Source organism: Caretta caretta, chromosome 10, assembly GCF_965140235.1.
Source record: "Caretta caretta isolate rCarCar2 chromosome 10, rCarCar1.hap1, whole genome shotgun sequence".
NCBI lineage: Eukaryota > Metazoa > Chordata > Testudines > Cheloniidae > Caretta > Caretta caretta.
In genome coordinates, this window is record NC_134215.1 from 20,797,423 (window position 1) to 20,819,895 (window position 22,473).

The 22,473-nt window shown below is 43.8% G+C and overlaps 1 protein-coding gene across 3 annotated transcripts in view; it reads left to right on the forward strand.

Moving 5' to 3' along the window:
• The window catches only part of SNX29 (sorting nexin 29), a 435,642-nt gene that overhangs the window by 222,812 nt on the left and 190,357 nt on the right, over positions 1–22,473 (forward strand). The gene's annotated exons all lie outside the window — the stretch shown is intronic.

The following is a 22,473-nucleotide window of genomic DNA, read 5'->3' on the forward strand; positions in this document are numbered from 1 at the left end:
TGATCGACCACAAGTGGGACCTTCACAATTCGATAGTACACGACATTTTCACCTGATGGGGGATTCCAAAGAAAGATCTCTTCGCCTTGCATATAAACAGCAAATGCATCCTCTACTGCTCCAGGGAAGGTCTTGGCCACCAGTCTCAGGGCAACCTATACCTGCTCTGCTGATCAGATCAAATCAACTATGCCTTCCCTCCCAATTATGCTCCTACCCTTGGGTAATCCACAAGATCCAACAAGACAAAACGGTGGTCATTCTGATTGCCCCCTGCTGGCCGAGACAGTTCTGGTTTCCCAGTCTCCTTCACATGTTAGCCCATCCACCAATTCCTGTCCCCACCTTCCCCAATCTGCTGACACAGTGCAACAGCGAGATCAGACGTCCCAGTCCACAGGCACTCCACCTCAGTGTGTGGTATTTGGATGGACATCTGCCTTATAACGGACCTGTTCTTCAGCCATGCCATCTTCTCCAGCAGCAGGAAGGAATCCCTCAGGCACTATTACCAGGCCATGTGGAAACACTTTGCCGCCTGGGCCCAACAAAAGAGCGTTCCACCAGAATCAGTGGGGATCCCCTTCCTCTTGGGCTGCATTCTGTCCCTGAATGTCTCACCTTCAACTCTCTGAAAGTCCACTTGGCGACAGCGCATTCCACCCTCCTATGGAAGATCACTCTTCCTTTACATACCCTCTAACTGCTAGGTTTTGGGCCTCCTCAGAAACGTCCCACCTGTCCAACCTATCAGACCTCAGTGGGATCTGAACCTAGTTCTAGCCATATGAAACCACCCTTTGAACTGTTGCCATCATGCTCTATTTCCCTCCTTTCCATGAAAGTCACCTGTGTTGCTGTCGCTTCTGCAAGAAGGATTGGTGAACTCGGAGCTATGCTGACAGACACACCTTTCACAATTTTCCACAAAGCAATTTTCCCTGCGCCTGCATCCCAAATACACATTGGAGGACAGACCTTTAGACTTTCCAGGCATTTGAGCATTCTAAACATCTCAGACTCTAAGCATCATGAATTGTGTAGCTCCTACCTTTCAGATCTGCACATTGTATTGATGAAATCTGTGGTGAATAAAAAACTGAGTGGGATTTGTTTCCTTCAAAACAATTTTAGAGAAAGTTACTGAGGAGGATCATTTTGTCAGCATAAGTGCTGCTGAGGTGGGATGTCGGCAAGAGCTTTGAGGATGCTGTACATTGTTGTTTTCTGTTTTTGAGCTGCTGCCAAGGCTGTTTTGAGATGCTTGCCTAGGTTGCTTCTGAGAGCCATGGGTGGGTGGCAGTTCCTGCTGCTTTTATGTTTTCCCTCAGCTATTGCTTTCCTTTGGACTTTCACGTTTGGAAGAGAATCATAGAATCATAGAATATCAGGGTTGGAAGGGACCCCAGAAGGTCATCTAGTCCAACCCCCTGCTTGAAGCAGGACCAATTCCCAGTTAAATCATCCCAGCCAGGGCTTTGTCAAGCCTGACCTTAAAAACCTCTAAGGAAGGAGATTCTACCACCTCCCTAGGTAACGCATTCCAGTGTTTCACCACCCTCCTAGTGAAAAAGTTTTTCCTAATATCCAATCTAAACCTCCCCCATTGCAACTTGAGACCATTACTCCTCGTTCTGTCATCTGCTACCATTGAGAACAGTCTAGAGCCATCCTCTTTGGAACCCCCTTTCAGGTAGTTGAAAGCAGTTATCAAATCCCCCCTCATTCTTCTCTTCTGCAGGCTAAACAATCCCAGCTCCCTCAGCCTCTCCTCATAAGTCATGTGTTCCAGACCCCTAATCATTTTTGTTGCCCTTCGCTGGACTCTCTCCAATTTATCCACATCCTTCTTGTAGTGTGGGGCCCAAAACTGGACACAGTACTCCAGATGAGGCCTCACCAATGTCGAATAGAGGGGAACGATCACGTCCCTCGATCTGCTCGCTATGCCCCTACTTATACATCCCAAAATGCCATTGGCCTTCTTGGCAACAAGGGCACACTGCTGACTCATATCCAGCTTCTCGTCCACTGTCACCCCTAGGTCCTTTTCCGCAGAACTGCTGCCTAGCCATTCGGTCCCTAGTCTGTAGCTGTGCATTGGGTTCTTCCGTCCTAAGTGCAGGACCCTGCACTTATCCTTATTGAACCTCATCAGATTTCTTTTGGCCCAATCCTCCAATTTGTCTAGGTCCTTCTGTATCCTATCCCTCCCCTCCAGCGTATCTACCACTCCTCCCAGTTTAGTATCATCCGCAAATTTGCTGAGAGTGCAATCCACACCATCCTCCAGATCATTTATGAAGATATTGAACAAAACCGGCCCCAGGACCGACCCTTGGGGCACTCCACTTGATACCGGCTGCCAACTAGACATGGAGCCATTGATCATTACCCGTTGAGCCCGACAATCTAGCCAGCTTTCTACCCACTTATAGTGCATTCATCCAGCCCATACTTCCTTAACTTGCTGACAAGAATACTGTGGGAGACCGTGTCAAAAGCTTTGCTAAAGTCAAGAAACAATACATCCACTGTTTTCCCTTCATCCACAGAACCAGTAATCTCATCATAAAAGGCGATTAGATTAGTCAGGCATGACCTTCCCTTGGTGAATCCATGCTGGCTGTTCCTGATCACTTTCCTCTCATGCAAGTGCTTCAGGATTGATTCTTTGAGGACCTGCTCAATGATTTTTCCAGGGACTGAGGTGAGGCTGACTGGCCTGTAGTTCCCAGGATCCTCCTCCTTCCCTTTTTTAAAGATTGGCACTACATTAGCCTTTTTCCAGTCATCCGGGACTTCCCCGGTTCGCCACGAGTTTTCAAAGATAATGGCCAATGGCTCTGCAATCACAGCCGCCAGTTCCTTCAGCACTCTCGGATGCAACTCGTCCGGCCCCATGGACTTGTACACGTCCAGCTTTTCTAAATAGTCCCTAACCACCTCTATCTCCACAGAGGGCTGGCCATCTCTTCCCCATTTTGTGATGCCCAGCGCAGCAGTCTGGGAGCTGACCTTGTTAGTGAAAACAGAGGCAAAAAAAGCATTGAGTACATTAGCTTTTTCCACATCCTCTGTCACTAGGTTGCCTCCCTCATTCAGTAAGGGGCCCACACTTTCCTTGGCTTTCTTCTTGTTGCCAACATACCTGAAGAAACCCTTCTTGTTACTCTTAACATCTCTTGCTAGCTGCAGCTCCAGGTGCGATTTGGCCCTCCTGATATCATTCCTACATGCCCGAGCAATATTTTTATACTCTTCCCCGGTCATATGTCCAACCTTCCACTTCTTGTAAGCTTCTTTTTTATGTTTAAGATCCGCTAGGATTTCACCATTAAGCCAAGCTGGTCGCCTGCCATATTTACTATTCTTTCGACTCATTGGGATGGTTTGTCCCTGTAACCTCAACAGGGATTCCTTGAAATACAGCCAGCTCTCCTGGACTCCTTTCCCCTTCAAGTTAGTCCCCCAGGGGATCCTGGCCATCCGTTCCCTGAGGGAGTCGAAGTCTGCTTTCCTGAAGTCCAGGGTCCGTATCCTGCTGCTTACCTTTCTTCCCTGCGTCAGGATCCTGAACTCAACCAACTCATGGTCACTGCCTCCCAGATTCCCATCCACTTTTGCTTCCCCCACTAATTCTACCCGGTTTGTGAGCAGCAGGTCAAGAAAAGCGCCCCCCCTAGTTGGCTCCTCTAGCACTTGCGCCAGGAAATTGTCCCCTACGCTTTCCAAAAACTTCCTGGATTGTCTATGCACCGCTGTATTGCTCTCCCAGCAGATATCAGGAAAATTAAAGTCACCCATGAGAATCAGGGCATACGATCTAGTAGCTTCCGTGAGCTGCCGGAAGAAAGCCTCATCTACCTCATCCCCCTGGTCCGGTGGTCTATAGCAGACTCCCACCACTACATCACTCTTGTTGCACACACTTCTAAACTTAATCCAGAGACACTCAGGTTTTTCTGCAGTTTCGTACCGGAGCTCTGAGCAGTCATACTGCTCCCTTACATACAGTGCTACTCCCCCACCTTTTCTGCCCTGCCTGTCCTTCCTGAACAGTTTATAACCATCCATGACAGTACTCCAGTCATGTGAGTTATCCCACCAAGTCTCTGTTATTCCGATCACGTCATAGTTCCTTGACATCACCAGGACCTCCAGTTCTCCCTGCTTGTTTCCAAGGCTTTGTGCCTCTGGAGCCCTCCCCTCACAGACATTCCTGCCTGTGCTTCCTCCCGGTATCCCGCTTTCCCACTTACCTCAGGGCTTTGGTCTCCTTCCCCCGGTGAACCTAGTTTAAAGCCCTCCTCACTAGGTTAGTCAGCCTGCTGGCAAAGATGCTCTTCCCTCTCTTCGTAAGATGGAGCCCGTCTCTGCCCAGCACTCCTCCTTCATGGAACACCATCCCATGTCAAAGAATCCAAAGCCTTCTCTCCGACACCACCTGCGTAGCCATTCGTTGACTTCCACGATTCGATGGTCCCTACCTAAGAGAAGGTTGATCTGAGGTTTGTGCTGGCTGAAGGAGGGTAGTGAGAAAGGGTGTTTTTGAAATATTGTTGGGATTTATTGGTGGGGTTATGTAGTCTATTGAGCTAACATTTGAGTCTTCCTGTTGAGTCCTGTAATGGTGTTGCAGTTGTCAGTGAGTGCCACAGCACCTCACTATATCACCGGGATCAGGGCCTAGTGTCAAGGGAATTAGCAGAGTAGGCGTTCTCATCCCGGCCTTTGTAACAGGGTGGAACCCCAAACAGTCAATAGGACCTAGGCCCTCAGACAGGGCTGGGCTAATGAGTAGTCTCTCTGCTCTAGCCCTTAGGCAGGGCTGAGCTAATGAGCAGTCTATGAGCTCTAATCCTTAGGCAGGGGAGAGTTAGCAAGCAGTCTTTGATAGGAGGACTGCCACCCAGGGAGAGGTGGCTGATTTGGCAACTAGGGTGGTCCTGTCAGCTATTGTCATGACGCACAGTTCCTGGCTTCAGACCAGTGGCCTATGCCGGGTAATGTACACCTTGTTCCAGGATCTTCCCTTTGATGGGAATGGTCTCTTTGCAGAGCAGACCGATGCGGGGCTGCACAGACTGAGGGACAGTCAGGCTACCCTTCGCTCACTGGCTCTGAATAAATCGCAGTCGATGAGGAAGCAGTTCCGGCTGCCGCCAAGGCCTTGGCAACCTCGATAGGGGCCCACAAGGAAAAGGGATAGAGACACGAGTCTTAGTCGTCGCCGCCCTTTGTCTCCTGCTCCCCTGCACAACCAGGGCCAGAAGCACTCATTTTGAGGGTGCACTCAAGAACGACGCTCTAATGAACTTCCCGGATCCGCCTTGTTCTTTCCTCAACTGTCTTCATCCCTACCATTTGGCCTAGTTGCGGGTCACCTTGGACTGTTGGGTGCTAGAGATTTAACTCGGGGCTACAACCTGTAATTCTTGGTTGCCCCTCCACCCCCCTTCCCTGTCTCTCTTCATGGACCCTTCTCACACGCAACTCCTCGTTTAAGAGGTCAAGAACCTCATACAGCTGGGGGCTGTGGAGGAGGTCCTTCAGGACATGAACGGAAAAGGGTTCTACTCCCATTATTTCCTAATCCCTAAAGTAAAAGGTGTCTGAAAACTCATTCTGGACCTTCGGTGCCTCAACAAGTCTCTCGAAAAGTTGATGTTCCGCTTGGTCTCTCTGGCTTCCATCATCCCCTCCCTGAATCTGGAAGACTGGTACGCCACCCTTGATCTGAAGGATGCTTATTTCCATATTTCTGTTTTCCAATATAACAGACAATTCCTCCATTTTATGGTGGGCAGGCGCCATTTCCAGTTCACGGCACTGCCCTTTGGTGTTCACAAAATGTATGGTGCCAGTGGCCATTTACCTGAGGTGTTGAGGGGTTCAAGTCTACCGGCATCTCGACGATTGGCTCATCAAGGACAGATTTTGGGAACAGATGCAGGGGAGCCTTGATCTGATTTGTTCCACCTGCCATGACCTGCCTGTTGATAAGTGAAAAGAAATCGACTTTAAGGCCACTGCAACAATAGAGTTCACTGAGGTAGTTCTCGAGGCATGAGATCTACTGCTTTATGCGCAGAAGCAGTCAATCTCTGGAATTGGTCCACATGAGCCAGAGCCTTCCTTTCAGAGGTGCATTTCCAGGGCCTGATCTCCCATGTGAAAAACTACCTGCTTACCACTGCCCACACCTGCCTCTGGTTGTTAGGCCATGTGACTGCATGTGCATACGTGGTCTGGCATGCCCGGCTCTATCTCAAGCCACTGCAAGCATGGTTGGCGTCGGTCTACATCTCCAACAGACACTATCTAGACTGGGTAGTCAGAGTGCTGGTTCACATCCGATTGTCCCTGGATTGGTGGTTGAGCCCCGAATCGAAGATGGAGGGAGTTCCCTTCATGGCCTGATCCCCGTCACTGACCCTGGTTTCCGATGCCTCAGATCTGGGCTGGGGACCCCACCTAAGTGAGCTCAGCATGCAAGGCTGCTGATCATGGGATGATCTGTCCCTCCAAGTAAACATCAGGGAACTCAAAGCGGGTTGCCTGGCCTGCCAGATTTCCTGCCCCACCTGAAGGGCAAGGTGGTGCAGGTTCTGACACTGAATACCACTGTGATGTATTACATCAAAAAGCAGGGTGCAGCCAGGTTATCAGCTCTTTGCCAAGAAGCTCTCCCCCTTTGGGACTTCTGTGCGCAGCACATTGTCCCATCTGATAGCCACGCATCTGCCCGGGGCCAGGAAAGCTTTGGCAGATCACCTCAGCAGGACCTTCTCGTCTCACCATGAGTGGTCGCTCCATCTGGAGGTGGTCAGTTTGATCTTCCGGAGCTGGGGGACTCTGTTCGTGTCTCATCAGAACAGGAAATACCACGTGTTCTGCTTGTTCCGGGAAAATGCCTTTCTGCCCCTGTGGTCAGGGGTCTGATGTACGCCTTCCCACGGGTGCCATTAATCCCCAACATCCTTATGAAGATCAAACAGGACAAGGCAAAGGTGATCCTGATAGCCCCTGCGTGGCCTTGGCAGCACTGGTTCTGCACACTGATGGACCTTTCGGTAGCTGCCCCGCTTCAGCTGCCTCCCTGGCCAGATCTGCTGTCCCAGAACCATGGTAGTCTTCTGCATCTGAACCTGTAGGTGTTGCACTTCACAACATGACTTCTGCATGGCTAAATGCGGAAGAACATGAATGCTTGGCCCATATCCAACAGGTCTTGTTGGGTAGCTACAAGGCCTCCACCAGAGCAACCTACCTGGCCAAGTGGAAGAGGTTCATATGCTGGACCTCGGACTGGGGTATCCAGGCTGAGCAGGCCGCGCTGCAGGCGATCCTGGAATATCTTCTGCACCTCAAGCTCCAAGGGTTGGCCTTGTCATCAGTCAAAATCCACTTTGCCATTATTTCGGCCTTTCACCCTCCTCTCTAGGGCAGATCAGTCTTCACTCACGACATGATGGTCCTGTTTTTGAAAGATCTGGAGCACCTCTACTTGCACGTGAGGGATCCCGTCCCTATTTGGGACCTGAACCTCGTGCTGTCACAGCTCATGGGTCCTCCCTTTCAGCCTCTGGCTTACTGCTCCCTTTTCCTCCTCTCCTGGAAAGTTTCTTTCCTGGTCTCAATACTGTCTGCCTGTAGGGTCTCTGAGATCAGGGCGCTAACTTCAGAACCAATCTATACCGTGTTCTACAAGGACAAAGTCCAACTGCAGCCACACCCAGTGTTCCTGCTGAAGGTAGTTTCACAGTTTCATACCAGCCAAGACATATACTTACCAGTCTTCTTTCCGAAGCCTCATAAATTGAAAAAGGAGCACAGATTGCACGCTCTGGATGTCAGGAGGGCACTTGCCTTGTACATTGACAGGATTAAGCCATTTCGCAAAGTCAGAGTGGTTATTCGTTGCAGTGGCGGACAGGATGAAAGGTCATTCTGTGTCTGCTCAGGGGATTTCATTGTGGATCATGGCCTGCATCCATTAATTTAAATTGCTGAAGTGAATTCCGTCTCTTAACAGGGTTTAAGTTTATTAGTTTACTAAAACTGTTCAGTTAGACAAGCATCTGTTCTGAATAATAAAAATTGACAGGCAAATTTTAAGAGACTGAGACACATTAAGATCAGTTGGAAATAATGTAGCATGAAAGACAAGCTAGCACATTTTAAAAATAGTTTTACTCATGAGGGATGCAACTCACATTGCATTCTCAGTACTAATGAAATGAGATTGTTATTCATTTGTGTGTATATGGCTTCTTAATGACCAAAACTTCTTCAGCAATTTTGGTAGTTTAAATAACACAAACTCATTTGCCAAGTTTCTTCTGATAAAGAGCTCTTACTGGATCTCAGTGACTCAGCTAGTTTACCATGCCGAATTACATAGTCGGGGTGCTGTTATCAAATGATGTAAGGAACCGTATGTGCTTGTTGGAAGTATTGCTTCTGACACATTGAGAAGGACACACTGACAATACACTATGCAAAAAAAAAAAAAAGCAACAGGCTGTAACTTTCTTAAATATGTGAAAGCATATAGAACAGGTTATCTTTGGAAAACCTAATTGTTATCTTGCTTATTGGGTCTCTGAAGCAATCCCTTTCTGGGCTTGTGGCCTGCATCCATAGGGAGGACTCCATTCTTAATTCTCTCTTCCCTGCCCTGCTGCCCATTCACATCCAAGAACTGGACCATCCTCCAAGATGTTCTCACCTGCGAAAATGGTCACGTTCCCCTTTCCACTCCATTTATATGCCAACTGCCTGGGCCTTGCAATTACTTTCAGGGTTTTGAAGGTAAGTCTTCTCCTTTCATTCTCTGTATATACCAACTGTTGTTTAGCAGAGCTTTTCCATCTGCTTCATTTAATCCCTCACCTGCCTGTGAAGGGATTTCTCCAGTTAGGATTGTAATCCTGGTTATGCATCTGTGATCAGGACGAGCTGGGGAAATTGTAGGTGATTGACATGTGCAATCAACTGATTTCCACCCAAATGGCAGAGTTGCCACAAATTCCTGATCCCATTCATGCAGTCCTCAATGTATGGTCTCCCTGCACCCATGCTTTTAATTATTTCTCCCTCTCCCTGCTTATTACCACAGTCCAGTACATCTGCATCCCTTTGGACTTCCAAACTGTAAACCTCTGACTCAGCAAACAGAGGGGGTTCTGATTGGCTTGTCTGTCCTCTTGCAAGTCTGATACCAAATGTATATGTCTCAAGAGATGATTAATGGTACATGGAGCCTTTCATCTCTAGCTCTTCAGCTTGACTACTACCCAGTTTGGAACCGACACAAAGTTGTTAAATTGCTAATGTTGTTAGTGGGCAGGTATTTACATTAAATTCACTCTCACAGTTGTCCCTAACTGCCATGATTGATAGCGATCTCAGCAAAGGGGATATTGAATGAATAGGCAGAAGAGATTCCTTGCCACTAGAAAAGACTACTTCAGGTCAGGATTGATGGAAGGTTTGTATAGGTATTTCTAGTGTGTATCTGTCCAGAGAATTTTGCCTCCAGGGCTGTCAGTATAGCACCTTCCTATCACTAAAATGATAAAAGAAGATAAGACATTTTAAAGTCCAAACTAGAAAAACTGGAAAAATGTTTTGCATTTTACAAAGCCCCAAATAGGAGAAGGGAGTGTCATTTACTGTATGTTTGTACAGCACCTGCCATAATGGGGTCCTATTTTGGTTGGCCTGTAGGTGCTACCTCAATATAAATGTGAAATAATAAACCACCTACTTTGTCTTTCTGGCAGATGTTAAAATGTTAGGATAGTGTGTAAGTGTTCTCCTACATTTCCAGTGTGGTATTTTATGAAATAAATACAAATGATTTCAACTGTGACGCGTCTTTAAAACATCAATGATACATACCATCTCTAGCTTAAAGAAGGAATGGCAGATACCCAGTTGTTCTGACATCAGATGTTTTTTAAAAAAATCTAGCTTTGGTGGCACTCTGAATAATCTGTTTTTTTTTTAAAGTTGCACATCAGTGTGGTGTCTAAAATATACATGGTTTTACAAAAAAATATTTGAAATGTGACATATTGAAAATATCCTGTTTACCTTAAATACTGTTTGGAACAACTAGATATTAAAAAGCTTTTTCTCCAGCCAAACATGTAAATATTGAGAATATTACCTATTTTTAAAATTGGGATAGACTGTTTTTCTCTCTGTAGATCCAAAGCAAATCACAAGACTTCAAATTGTGGGGAAACCGCCCCCCCCTTTTTTAGTAGAAACACACAAAGTTTGTTTGCATGGAAGCTTAGAAAGTGTTTTATTTTTAATATTTTCTGATTTTTTTTTCTGTCATCAGCATACTACATTTAATATTCAGACTCTGTTGAACAATTTATGCTGTTCTTAATTTTTATGTTTTTAAAAATACATCCTAAATATATACTGAGTGTTGCCTTTGAAAGCATAGAATGAAATGGCTATATAAACACTACCCATAAACTATTTGTTATCAGAGCTGATATGCAGCCAATGAAGTGCAGCCACCCCAGGAATGAAAGGCTGCTTCCTTTCTGCTAGGACACCATGCAACAGCTTCCAGCTAACGTTACTCAGTTTTTTGCAGGTGATTTTGTATAAACTTGTAGCAAATGATGTTATTGACTTTGTATGTAGTATATGTGTCACTGGATTGTCACATGGCATTGCACAACGACAGCACTGTAGGTTTTAAAGTACATAATATTTTAAAGTCACTTTTCACAAAACTGAATGATTCAAGTGGTTATATCAAGGCAAATAAACCTTTTTGAAAATGAAATCAAGATTAATTGAACCAGTGCTAGTACAAATCTAATGATGATGATCTACTATGTTTTTTGGGTGTGGGAAAAATCTCCCAGCATAAGCTCTATATTAATTTAGCACCAGATTCTGCCACTCTTAATCATGTAAAACATTGTGCCATTCCCAGAACAGGGTAATACTCAGTGTGAGTATGAGTAATAGATTCTGGCCCTCAGTCAGCCATGTTTAAATTTTGCATGAAACTTTAATCTAGAGAAATCATTTTCTGTACACACTGTGCCCAGCAGTCCATTTATTGTAGAAGTTAAATTGAGCAAAGTATTCATTCATTAAATTCCAGGTATGCTACACTTTATTCATGAAGATGTTGGACCTGATTGTCTGCTGCCCTGCTCCTTGCAAAGTTACTTTCACTGGTATAGAGTTCAAAACTCTACTGTTCAGATTTGGTGGAATTTACAGTCACGTTTTGCTGTGTAAATAACTGCACAATGAATTTGTCTAGACTAGTGTTTGTGGTTTTGTAGTAATTCAAGTTAATTGAATGGTCAGTTATCTCAAGTTAATTACCACACTTGTAAATGCTAGTGTAGACATGGTAATTTGTTTCAGAGATCAGGGTGTCCTGGAGCAAATATTTGTTTGCTGTTAGTTTATAGCATTTACTGTTGTTAGTTAACTTGAGTTAAAACAGGACTAAAAACTTGGTCTAGACAAACCAAAGATGAAGGGCAACAGAAAATTGGGTTCATGATCAATAATATGCATTTTTTCATGTAGCGATCTTTGGATCAGTAAATTTCATTTCATACAGTGAATATTTTGACTCTTTTCCCAATGTCCAATACTTGTGTATATTAGCCAGCCTAATTGGAAATCTGTCCTTACTGCAGTGGTGGACTGAGTGGTGGACCGAGTAAGGAGTGATGAGCAGAGCCCTATGTTTGCAGCAGAACGACCAACAGAATGCAACTGAGGAAGATTAGGATCAGCTTTTATTCCCAGAGAGAGGAAGAAAATGGTTCTAGGCGGGATATAAATATTTTATGAATATACCAAGTCAGTCTGCACTCCAGTAAACTGTAAAATAAGCAAATCTGTTTGAGAGTAGATATGACACTTTTTTCAGTTAATGAAGATGACATTTAGTTTTTGGCAGTAGCAGTAAATATATGAAATTATATGGCTGCATTGAAGACTATTATATATACTATCATACTGACAACTCATGACACCATCCCCTCAAATTGACATCATTTGAAGTATACCCAAAATGTAAATGAAAAAGTCACAATAGGGTGCATCATTTTTTTGTGTATTCATTTTGTGAGTAAGTGATAAAACCAAGTCATAGTAAAGAGCCCTGTGAAAGAATACTGCTCTGATAAGTATTTTACTCCTTGTCTGCAGATTAACAGTGAAAACTGAACCTCATCAGCTGTAGTAGGTAGAATTATAGAGAAGGAGGGCTGGAAGGGACCTCAAGAAGTCATTAAGTTCAGCACCCTGCTCTGAAGCAAGACCCCAGTAACCCTATCATCCCTGGTGTTTGGAGGTTTTTAAGAACATGTTGATTAGTGATGGGGATTCCACAACCTCCTTTGGAATCCTATTCCAGAGCTAAACTACCCTTATAGTTAGAAAGTTTTTCCTAATATCTAACCTAAATCTCCCTTGCTGCAGATTAAGGCCATTACTTCTTGTCCTACCTTCAGTGGAAATGAAGAACCGTTGATCCCCATCTTCTTTATAACAGCTCTTAACGTATTTGAAGACTGTTATTAGGTTCCCCTTCAGTCTTCATTTCTCAGGACTAAACCCCCCTCAGTCTTCGTTTCTCAAGACTAAACATTCAATTGTTGCTGTTTTTTTTTTAAACTTTCCTCCTAGGTCATGTTTTCTAAACCTTTTGTCATTTTAGTTGCTCTCCTCTGGACTCTCTCCAATTTATCCACATCTTTCTTAGTGTGACACCCAAAACTGGACACAGTACTCCAGCTGAGACCTCACCAGTGCTAAGCAGAGTGGGACCATTACCACCTGTGTCTTTCATAGGACATTCCTGGTACTACAACCCAGAATGATATTAGCGTTTTTTGGAACTGCCTCACATTGTTGACTCATATTCAATTTGTGATCCACTATAGCCCTCAGACTCTTTTTTTACAGTATTACCGCCTAGCCAGTTCCCCCCTATTGTGAAGATATTCATTTGATTTTTCCTTCCTAATTGTAGTACCTTTCACTTTATTGAATTTCATCTTGTTGATTTCAGACCAATTCTCTAATTCGTTGAAATTGTTTTGCATTATAATCCTACTCTCCAAAATGATTGCTACCCTTCCCAGCTTGGTGTCATCTGCAGATTTTATAAGCATATTCTTCTCTCCATTATCCAAGTCATTAATGAAAATATTGAACAGTACCGGGACTGACCCCTGTAGGGTCCCACTAGATATACCCTCTCAGTTTGAGGACGAACTGTTGATAACTACTCTTGGTATATGATCTTTCTGCCAGTTGGGAACCCACCTGAGAGTAACTTCATCTAGATCATATTATGCAATTGTCACATGGGACTCTATCGAAAGCCTTACTAAAAGCCAGTTATATCCAGTGATGAGCTGCCAAAATCTTAACAACAGGTTCCCTCCTCACTCCACGAGGAGGTCGTTGCCCACCCCCACCCCCGGGACTCCTGCCCCATCCAACCACCCCACGTTCCTTGACGCCCCCCCCCCAGGACCCCTGCCCTCTCCACCCCCCCATCCCCTGACTGCCCCTAGAACTGGGCAGGAGGGTCTCGTGGGCCACCGTAGTGGGTGCCCACCCCACCCCTAAGAGCCAGAGGCACCTGCTGGGGGGCGAGGTGGGGAGTCCTGGAGGTGCTTACCTGGGGCAGCTCCCAGGAAGCATCCGGCAGGTCCCTCTGGCTCCTAGGGGTGGGGGAGCATAGCTGGGGGGGGAGCAGGGGGAGCAGCCGCTCCTCCACTGATCACATCAAAAGTGGCACCTTAGGCGCCGACTCCCCGGGTGCTCCGGGGCTGGAGCATCCATGGGGAAAATTTGGTGGGTGCAGAGCACCCTCCTGCAGCTCCCTGCCCCGTGCCTGGCCCCAGCTCACCTCACCTCCACTCCGCCTCCTCTGCTGAACGCGCTGCCCCACTCTGCTTCTCCGTCCCCTCCCCCGGCATCCCGTGAATCAGCTGTTTGGTGGGAAGCCAGGGAGGGCTGAGAAGCAGGCGGCGGCTTCACACTCAGGCCAAGGGTGGCAGAGGTGAGCTGGGGCGGGGAGTGGTTCCCCTGCGCGCGTCCCGTCTCCACCCCCCATCCCCCCCCGGGTTACCTGCTGCAGCGTGGGCGGCCCTCCTCGTGCCCCCCCCCCACTCACCTCGTGCCCCCCCACCACTAACCTCCACCTCCCTGGGCCTGAGCGGGAAGCTGCGGCCTGCTTCTCAGCCTTCCCCAGCTTCCCGCAGGAACAGCTGATTTGCGGTAAGCCTGGGGGGGTAGAGAAGCAGGGCGGGGCGGCGCATTCAGGGGAGGAGGCGGAGCAGAGGTGAGGTGGGGGTGGGATGGGGAGCTGCCGGTGGGTGCTCTGCACCCACCAAATTTTCCCCTTGGGTGCTCCAGGGCTGGAGCACCCATGGAGTCAGCGCCTAAAGCGCCACTTTTGGCCAGTTAAATTTAGAAGCCCTTTTAGAACCGGTTGTCCCTCGTGGAACAACCAGTTCTAAAAGGGCTTCTAAATTTAACAACCGGTTCTAGCGAACCGGTGGGAACCAGCTCCACACAGGTTATATCACATGTACAGCTTCCCTCCATCCACTAGGCCAGTAACCCTGTCAAAGAAGGAAATTAGGTTGGTTTGGCATGATTTCTTTTTTAACTAATCCATGAGGGCTATTCCTTATAACGCTGTTATTCTCTAGGTGCTTACAAATTGTTCAATAATTTGTTCCAGTAGCTTTTCAGGTATCCAAGTTAGGCTGATGGATCTATACTTCCCTGGATCCCCTTTGTTCCCTTTTTTAAAGATAGGTACGGTACTATGTTTGCCCTTCTCCTAGTTCTGTGGGACTTCACCTGTCCTCCATGAGTTCTCAAAGGTAATTGCTAATGGTTCTGAGATTGCTTCAGTTAGTTCCTTAAATACCTTAGGATGAATTACATCAGGCCCTGCTGACTTCAAAACATTTAACTTATCTAAATACTCTTTAACCTGTTCTTTCCCTATTTCGACTTGTGTTCTTTCCCCCTTGTTAATATTGTGTTGAGTATCTGGTCACCATTAACCTTTTTAGTGATGACTGAAGCAAAATGGGCATTAAACACCTCAGCTAGATGTAATCATAGCACTTGTAGTTATAAAAATATAGTGTGCGTGCTCAGTTAGTGATAAATGGTCCATACTTCCAGGCTGACAGTGTTGATTATTTTATTCTATTTTACATCTAAAGGAAAAATTTCTCAGAAGCTGTCATGCTTTGAAGATTTATCTCAAGCAGAGACACCTATTTAAACATTTTGCAGGTTAAAGAGAAGACTTCATTTTGGTTTTTGTTAATTTTGCCTATTTCCAAAATCCCCACCCTCACCCCTCAATCTTTTTAATCAATGGCTGTTTATGAAGTCTGAAGATAGATACAGTTTATGTTCATTTTAGAAATCTGGTGGGCTAGGAATTTGTTTTTGGTAAATATTATAACATTAGTTCAGTGAACAAAAATAATTCCTGACAGAGGTATATTCTCTGGTTGCTGATGCACAGTGTTTGTAATAGATGCAAACCAGCTTTCTCTCTAGTAGCTGATCCTGCTCCTGCCATGGGTATCATTCTTTTCTGTACAGAAAAGGAGTCAGGAGCAGAATCATCTGCTAGAGGGAAAGTTGGTTTGCATTTTTTATATATAAATAAAATAAAGCTGGGATTGAATCCCTATCCTACTCTTGAAGCAGCTTATATTTGTGATCATTAGCAGCTGGACCTGCTGCTTAACCATAAGCAGCTTTGGGACAAATCCTTTTTTTAAAATTATTATTATTTAATAATATTGAATGGTTGGCTTATTTGTCCCTTGCAAATTCTTACAGTTAGTGTCATATGAGAGATGCTATTTTTATTTTAAAGTTCAGTTGAGTAAAATATTATTTTTCATGGAGAAAAATAAAAAAGCTGCTAGAAATAATTTTTCATTAAACTTATCACATAATGTTTTTTAAATTGAGAATTTTCATTGTTTTTCATCATTCATCTTAGATTCTGGTGCTTTACCGCAGTTTCATATGAGCAGTATAACCTTATTACATGTTATTTGAACTCAGTGATGCTATTAAACTGCTTGGACAAACAACATAAAAACTTTCTGCTTATAATAACACCAATCAGCAGTCTCACTAAGGAAAAGGTGTGCTATACACTGTGCCCCAAAAAAATAACAAATCCAGGCTCTGGTGGACCAAAGGAATAGAGGGGTGAGTTCTGAAGCTAAAGCTTAGATTTAACCATGGAAATTTTAATTCCTTAAATACAAGGAGAGGGGAAGTGGAAGTGCTATGTAGGATAACAAGGAAGCCTGATTTTACAGCCATCCAACAGTATTACAGCTGAAATATAGCAAAGGATATTCAGCTATCAGGTTATTTAATCAACAGAGCATTTCTTAGGTTTAATTATGAATAGTACAAATGGCACCATGATTACAGGGGATGAAAGCACAGACTCAGGTGATAGATTGGTTTTCATAACCTATTGTGGGATTCCACTGATTTCATAACTGCTAGGAATTAAGTTTTTGTAGTTGCCCAATGTCACCAGATCATGGAGATTAAATGTCAGTTTTTCCTGTATGATTTGGTGTATTTAAATTTTTATAATATGTTGTATAGGAGCCAAACATCATTCTTACCATTTGTATCCTTTTCTACTTCTTCACATTCAGCTGTCTCTAGAATCTTTTTACGCTGCCCATCTCCTTTCCTGCAGCTTTTCTTCCTCATCTCTTTTCTCTGTTGCCTTAAAATTTCCCCCTCTCGTTTTCCCCTTGTGCTCACTCAACACTGTCTGCATAACACTGTTTGCAAATTGGATACTATTAATTTAGGCTTAAATAGAGACTGGGAGTGGCTAAGTCATTATGCAAGGTAGCCTGTTTCCTCTTGTTTTTTCCTACCCCCCCCCCCCCACAGATGTTCTGGTTTAACTTGGATTTAAACTTGGAGAGTGGTCAGTTTAGATGAGCTATTACCAGCAGGAGAGTGAGTTTGTGTGTGTATGGGGGTGGGGGGGATGTGAGAAAACCTGGATCTATGCAGGAAATAGCCCGACTTGATTATGTAAAGAGTTGTCACTTTGGATGGGCTAGCACCAGCAGGAGAGTGAATTTGTGTGGGGGGGTGGAGGGTGAGAAAACCTGGATTTGTGCTGGAAATGGCCCACCTGTTGATCACTTTAGATAAGCTATTACCAGCAGGACAGTGGGGTGGGAGGAGGTATTGTTTCATACTCTCTGTGTGTATATAAAGTCTGCTGCAGTTTCCACGGTATACATCTGATGAAGTGAGCCGTAGCTCACGAAAGCTCATGCTCAAATAAATTGGTTAGTCTCTAAGGTGCCACAAGTACTCCTTTTCTTTTTGCGAATACAGACTAACTCGGCTGTTCCTCTGAAAACTGTCTGCATAGAATCTGCTATCAAGCCTGGGGTTCTGTTTCATTTGCTGACATCTATGGCATAAACCACTTTGTATTATTGATTCAAATAATTATACTGGGAGATTTTTAAATTACCGGCTTTGCATTTTAAAAATAACTGCGAATGCACTGTTATTCAATGGAAGTGTGATAGCAATAACCTGCACCCGGAACAGCTTCTGATAGAAACAGATTTTATATTTTTTGTCTGTCTTTGTTTTGTTTTCCTCAGCTGTTGACCTTACATAAAAGTTCTGAGCATAGATGTAATAACTGTGCTGTTTGTTGTAAAGCTTACCTTTGTGTGAAATATTTGGTATGTCATATGAGATACTGGGGATACCCTAAGGTTCTACATGTTCATGGATAATCCTCTTTAGTCAAACACAGACAAACTCAGAACAATTTATAAAACATACACATGTAGAAAAGACATGAAGTGATTGTGACAGGTTTGGGCCTTTGGGGTGTCACCTAATGTGCTGGGATGCCACTGAGTCAGCCTATTCTGCCAGCCTGGGTCCCCTTTACCTGGCCTTGCTGGGTTAGGCTCACAAGCTTCTTCCAGCCAAGCACACAGGCAGGGCCACACCCAGCTGCACAGCGTGACGGAGATCCGCTCTGGAAAGATTCAGCCTTAGGGGCTCGCCCCAATACTCTTGTGCCCACTCCCTTTAAGGGGTACAAACCCAAAGGTTTTATGAAATTCACCCCCTCCCTCAATGTGGAGGGAGAGATGCACAATTCCCCCCCCTCCCCGTTAGAAATGACATAAACTGGGTTTTATATTACAAACAAGAAATAAGTTTATTAACTACGAAAGGTGAATTTTAAGTGAATATAAGGGATAACAGACAGAACAAAGCAGATTACTGACTAAGTAAAGTAAAACACGCAAGCTAAACTCAATATACTTAAGAAACAGGTTACAAAATGTAAATTCTTACCCTAAATGTTATTTTAGGCAGGTTGCAAAGTTTCTGTGATTCAGAGTTCCAGTTATATTCCTTTTCAGACTGGACCCCCGTCTCAGTCCGGACTCTCCCCTTGCCTTCCCTTCAGGTGGCTTTAGCAGTCTTTCTTCTTGGGCAGACAGGCCATAGAGAGGAAGAGTTCCGTTTGCCTTCCTCCCCACCCTTCAATCGGATTTACATAAGGCGGGAATCCTGTTTCCTAAACTTGATCCCCCTCTTACCTTCCAGTGGAAAGTCCCAGGTAATGTTTAGTATCAGGTGACAAGACCACCTGACTCTAGTATCACATTCCATGAGTCAGTGGCAGTAGGGAGCATCCACAGGAAGGTCAAGCCTTTTCACAGTCCATTGTCCTCACTGATGGGCTTTTCCATTGTTGTACCTGAAGTGTTAGCAGTGAGCGTCACCCAAAGTAGCATAGTTGAAATGCAGATACATAGTCAGTATTCCTAACTTCTGATATAGAAACGATACAGGCATACAAATTGGATAATTACATTCAGTAAATGATAACCTTTCCAATGATATCTTACAAGACCCATCTTGCATAAAGTACATCTCAGTTATGTCATATTCATATCATAAGCATATTTTCATAAAGAATATGGAGTGAAACGTCACCATGATGCCATGAAGTTGTTTTTTATCTTCCCATTGTCCTTTTGCATAGCTAATCCAGGGGTGCTGGAACAATTTGTAAAGTGAGGGGCTGAGAGCCATTGAACCAAACTGTAAACCCTGTACATGATGGAAACAACTTCAAGCCAAGAGGTGCAGCAGCACCACTAGTTCCAACATCTATGAGCTCGTCTTTAGAATGGAGGTCTCCATCTCCTCACATATCATCTCCAGTTGCCCAGGCTTGGCAAAAAGTAAGGTGGCCTCTGGCAATCAAGACCTCACTCCCACATCTTTCATGTAAACGTGTAACTTTCTGGTTCAGGAAGAGACAGAGAGATTCTCCCATCTCACTTGCTTCTGGATTGCCTTGTGTAGGAAGAGACTACCTCTGGGGCTGCCCAGGAATTGGAGGGTGTTTCAAATCCTGCCAGTGTGTCTGCTCAGAGGAACTAATGGCTGCTTGCCTTGCAGGAGCTTCTCCCATCCTCCTGCCCCTGCATAGTTTGGTCCAGTTTAGAGAGCACATCTATCAGCCATTAAGCCTGATTTCAGACAGGGGATCACAGTTCTCACTGGGATCAGGGTGTAGCTAGTCACCACAGGAAGGAATTTTTCCATGCTTAGCCAGGTTAAGATGAGAGGTAATGTTCCTTTGGTGTTGAAAAGTAGAGTTCGGTGTTGGAGTTTTAACTATGTTGCAGGCATTGTCTTTAAACCCCAATATCCAAGAAGGATAACTGATCTGCCATATCAAATACCCAAGGCGGCAGGAAATTCACAGACCCGGAAATATCCACTAGTGACTAGGTATAGCTAATTACTTGACTACATTTCTGATCTGGTATTACAAATATTTAAGATTCCAAATAGCCAAGCATAGTGAGTTTATTAGTCAAGAATAAAGCATGAAAAACAAATAAAGCATGAAAAAGAAACATGAAAAAGAGATGTACATACTGCCCTTTTGGGGAAGCAATCTCTCAAAGTTCACCTTATATAGAAGGTCTGCTCCCACAGTATGCACTGAGTATTTATACTATAGTTGTTTCCCAGCTAAATATTACCCAAGATTCTACATATCTATCCAAGATTCAACCCATGAGTCTGCACCAGAATAGATTTGATTTAAATCATGATTTAAATCACTAGTCAGGAAAACTCGATTTAATCATGGTTTTTTGCATAAAAGTGCATTCTTGTTGGTTATTATAACCTTAATGCATATTCTTCACAACTCACAGATAGATCTAGGTTTCATTTTTAGAAGGTATACACTATTCATTTTTTAAACAGTGCTTTATTTTGAAAACTTTTCAGGTTACTTTTACTGCTATATCAGAAAATGAGTGATTGTTTGGTTATTTCATTTACCAAAGGTAATTGAAGCAGATATTTATGAAGTCATTGGGAGGTGAACTATCTCCAATTCAACAGGTTAATCATTAATATTTGGAGGATTTTCTTGCAGTGTTATATTAGGAGAAGAACATCACCAGACAGACATTTAAATTGTTTTTTTTAACTAAAACAACAACGTTATGTAGTTTGGATTTTTTTCTTCAACAGAAAACATAATATTTTAACAAAACAAGCATATGTCCGTCGCTTCTCACATTTATTTACAGATTTCTCCTTGTCCAGATCTATTTCACCACCAACAACAATCTTCTATTCATTGCACTTTTTGAAACTTTGCACTTTTAGAGAGAGGTAAGGGATTGATTCTGTGTACACAAATTTGCAGAGGGACAATAGAGCTGAGGTCTGTTATTTCTCACATCTGTGTATTATTTATTTATTTTAAACCATTTTTGCTGTTAACAAGCATGTTACCTCTGGAAAGACAAATCCACAGTTAGAGAACTGCAAACTAAGCATCTCTGATGGTATCTTTTAGACTGAGCACTGAGTCCCATTGGGTAGATAGAAAGATTTTCCTAAATAATCTATACAGAAGCCTGTGGAACCCCATAAGATTGGGTCCCTAATCCATGAATTGTTGGAACACATTTACAAAACTTTTCTTAAATATTACATGAATATATTGTCTCATACTATAGAATTAGAATTTATAATCCCTATTCCATGATGAGATAACTTTGAGCTATAATGTATCTTAATTAAAACTATCTTTAGATAGGTTTTTTCCTCAAAAAGTATTTTATCAAAAAATCAGATTTAAATTAAAAAATCAGATTTTTAAATATTTTTTTAAAACAAATCATTGATTTTTATCCACCCTGGTCTGCACCTGTTTCTTATCTTGTTTTTTTGTACCATCCAGTACCTTCCTTATCTTTGTTGTGCATACCACATTCCAGGTGTCAGTGGCCCATGGAAGCACCTCCTTAGAGTACCAGGACATACTATTCATATATCTGATTTCCAACATGTATCTGATTGTGCCAAGAGTTTAATCATCTATTGCAGAATGTTAGGGGGGCATATACGTTAGCTTGAGGGAATAGGCATAAACAGCATTCAGCGAAAAACATAATACAATTCTCAGTTGTACGACTTAGCATGACTACTCAGCATTCATGTCTGATATGTGTACAATATTAATATTGTATGTCATACATATTAATATATTATGTCATACCCCTAACAAATATATACATTGGCTAACACTATTCTTCCCCTAATATTACCTGGATTCAATTTTATGTGTACAGGGCTACTTTTAACCGTCACTTTTTTATTTTTAAATTAGCCAAATTGTTCTTGTCTCATGCCTGTTCTTTATCTGTTAATAGAAGAAAATAATCATTAAAGGCAGACCAACTGGTAGCTGTCATCGTGGTAAAAGCTGGAGGCTAATTGGAAGCCTGGCAAAGAGTGACGAGGGACAGTTATAATAATATTGCATGCTTACTTTGTTTTGTTATGTGTAATACTAGCCTTTTCTAGAGAGCTAAAAGAAAAACTGCGGAGAGGGAATTTGTGCAGAGTCCCATATTTTGAAGGATAAATCCAGAACCCAAAAAACAACCTGAGTGACAGGACTGTGTGCTGTTAAGTTTCTCACCAGCTGCAAAAGAGAATCCTCCTGCAGAACTATGGTGTAGAAGCAGAGCTTCTTTGGCTGTGGTGCATTGAGGAGGAATACCCAACGGATGCCACATAACGTCAGAGTCACCAAACCAGTTCCACTCATGCACACAACTTTCCCCGTCTGTATATTTGAGTGCTGTGTGAGCCTCTGTGTAGCTGGTCTGGTCTGGCTTATAGTGGGTACAGACACACTGTTTTGTGGTCCCAGCATCCTGCTTCCTTCCTTCTGCAGCAGAACCACACCAGTTCCACTGGGTAATGGCCTCTATACCAGAATATAGGGGTGAGGGGCACCATTTATATGTTAAATTCTAATTAGTT